The following is a 3,494-nucleotide window of genomic DNA, read 5'->3' on the forward strand; positions in this document are numbered from 1 at the left end:
GGAGCTCGATAGAGGTGGCACTCCTCAAGTAATTAATGGTCAAGAAGGGCAGTCCAATTGGCTTCTGCAGTGAAGCCGATTACAGAATAAGGTGAGAGAAGGTAGTATCTCACCCCTTACAAGTGACACACATGTCAAGACAAATAAGCAGATTGAGCCCAAGGCAGTGTGGAGCTCGATAGAGGTGGCACTCCTCAAGTAATTAATGGACGAGAAGGGCGGTCCAATTGGCTTCTGCGGTGAAGCCGATTACAGAATAAGGTGAGAGAAGGTAGTATCTCACCCCTTACAAGTGACACACATGTTAAGACAAATAAGCAGATTGACCCCAAGGCAGTGTGGAGCTCAATAAAGGTGGCACTCCTCAAGTAATTAATGGTCGAGAAGGGCAGTCCAATTGGCTTCTACGGTGAAGCCGATTACAGAATAAGGTGAGAGAAGGTAGTATCTCACCCCTTACAAGTGACACACATGTCAAGACAAATAAGCAGATTGAGCCTAAGGCAGTGTGGAGCTCGATAGAGGTGGCACTCTTCAAGTAATTAATGGTGGAGAAGGGCAGTCCAATTGGCTTCTGCGGTGAAGCCGATTACAGAATAAGGTGAGAGAAAGTAGTATCTCACCCCTTACAAGTGACACACATGTCAAGACAAATAAGCAGATTGATTCCAAGGCAGTGTGGAGCTCGATAGAGGTGGCACTCCTCAAGTAATTAATGGTCGAGAAGGGCAGTCCAATTGGCTTCTACGGTGAAGCCGATTACAGAATAAGGTGAGAGAAGGTAGTATCTCACCCCTTACAAGTGACAGACATGTCAAGACAAATAAGCAGATTGAGCCCAAGGCAGTGTGGAGCTCGATAGAGGTGGCACTCCTCAAGTAATTAATGGTCAAGAAGGGCAGTCCAATTGGCTTCTGCAGTGAAGCCGATTACAGAATAAGGTGAGAGAAGGTAGTATCTCACCCCTTACAAGTGACACACATGTCAAGACAAATAAGCAGATTGAGCCCAAGGCAGTGTGGAGCTCGATAGAGGTGGCACTCCTCAAGTAATTAATGGTCGAGAAGGGTGGTAGACCTGGCTTCTAAAGTGAGGCCGATTACAGAATAAGGTGAGAGAAGGTAGTATCTCACCCCTTACAAGTGACACACATGTCAAGACAAATAAGCAGATTGAGCCCAAAGCAGTGTGGAGCTCGATAGAGGTGGCACTCCTCAAGTAATTAATGGTTAAGAAGGGCAGTCCAATTGGCTTCTGCGGTGAAGCCGATTACAGAATAAGGTGAGAGAAGGTAGTATCTCACCCCTTATAAGTGACACACATGTCAAGACAAATAAGCAGATTGACCCCAAGGCAGTGTGGAGCTCGATAGAGGTGGCACTCCTCAAGTAATTAATGGTCGAGAAGGGCGGTACACCTGGCTTCTAAAGTGAGGCCGATTACAGAATAAGGTGAGAGAAGGTAGTATCTCACCCCTTACAAGTGACACACATGTCAAGACAAATAAGCAGATTGAGCCCAAGGCAGTGTGGAGCTCGATAGAGGTGGCACTCCTCAAGTAATTAATGGACGAGAAGGGCGGTCCAATTGGCTTCTGCGGTGAAGCCGATTACAGAATAAGGTGAGAGAAGGTAGTATCTCACCCCTTACAAGTGACACACATGTTAAGACAAATAAGCAGATTGACCCCAAGGCAGTGTGGAGCTCAATAGAGGTGGCACTCCTCAAGTAATTAATGGTCGAGAAGGGCAGTCCAATTGGCTTCTACGGTGAAGCCGATTACAGAATAAGGTGAGAGAAGGTAGTATCTCACCCCTTACAAGTGACACACATGTCAAGACAAATAAGCAGATTGAGCCCAAGGCAGTGTAGAGCTCGATAGAGGTGGCACTCCTCAAGTAATTAATGGTCGAGAAGGGCGGTACACCTGGCTTCTAAAGTGAGGCCAATTACAGAATAAGGTGAGAGAAGGTAGTATCTCACCACTTACAAGTGACACACATGTCAAGACAAATAAGCAGATTGAGCCCAAGGCAGTGTGGAGCTCGATAGAGGTGGCACTCCTCAAGTAATTAATGGTCAAGAAGGGCAGTCCAATTGGCTTCTGCGGTGAAGCCGATTACAGAATAAGGTGAGAGAAGGTAGTATCTCACCCCTTATAAGTGACACACATGTCAAGACAAATAAGCAAATTGACCCCAAGGCAGTGTGGAGCTCAATAGAGGTGGCACTCCTCAAGTAATTAATGGTCGAGAAGGGCAGTCCAATTGGCTTCTACGGTGAAGCCGATTACAGAATAAGGTGAGAGAAGGTAGTATCTCACCCCTTACAAGTGACACACATGTCAAGACAAATAAGCAGATTGAGCCTAAGGCAGTGTGGAGCTCGATAGAGGTGGCACTCTTCAAGTAATTAATGGTGGAGAAGGGCAGTCCAATTGGCTTCTGCGGTGAAGCCGATTACAGAATAAGGTGAGAGAAATTAGTATCTCACCCCTTACAAGTGACACACATGTCAAGACAAATAAGCAGATTGATTCCAAGGCAGTGTGGAGCTCGATAGAGGTGGCACTCCTCAAGTAATTAATGGTCGAGAAGGGCAGTCCAATTGGCTTCTACGGTGAAGCCGATTACAGAATAAGGTGAGAGAAGGTAGTATCTCACCCCTTACAAGTGACAGACATGTCAAGACAAATAAGCAGATTGAGCCCAAGGCAGTGTGGAGCTCGATAGAGGTGGCACTCCTCAAGTAATTAATGGTCAAGAAGGGCAGTCCAATTGGCTTCTGCAGTGAAGCCGATTACAGAATAAGGTGAGAGAAGGTAGTATCTCACCCCTTACAAGTGACACACATGTCAAGACAAATAAGCAGATTGAGCCCAAGGCAGTGTGGAGCTCGATAGAGGTGGCACTCCTCAAGTAATTAATGGACGAGAAGGGCGGTCCAATTGGCTTCTGCGGTGAAGCCGATTACAGAATAAGGTGAGAGAAGGTAGTATCTCACCCCTTACAAGTGACACACATGTTAAGACAAATAAGCAGATTGACCCCAAGGCAGTGTGGAGCTCAATAGAGGTGGCACTCCTCAAGTAATTAATGGTCGAGAAGGGCAGTCCAATTGGCTTCTACGGTGAAGCCGATTACAGAATAAGGTGAGAGAAGGTAGTATCTCACCCCTTACAAGTGACACACATGTCAAGACAAATAAGCAGATTGAGCCTAAGGCAGTGTGGAGCTCGATAGAGGTGGCACTCTTCAAGTAATTAATGGTGGAGAAGGGCAGTCCAATTGGCTTCTGCGGTGAAGCCGATTACAGAATAAGGTGAGAGAAAGTAGTATCTCACCCCTTACAAGTGACACACATGTCAAGACAAATAAGCAGATTGATTCCAAGGCAGTGTGGAGCTCGATAGAGGTGGCACTCCTCAAGTAATTAATGGTCGAGAAGGGCAGTCCAATTGGCTTCTACGGTGAAGCCGATTACAGAATAAGGTG

The sequence above is a fragment of the Sebastes fasciatus genome, chromosome 1 (genome assembly GCF_043250625.1).
Source record: "Sebastes fasciatus isolate fSebFas1 chromosome 1, fSebFas1.pri, whole genome shotgun sequence".
NCBI lineage: Eukaryota > Metazoa > Chordata > Actinopteri > Perciformes > Sebastidae > Sebastes > Sebastes fasciatus.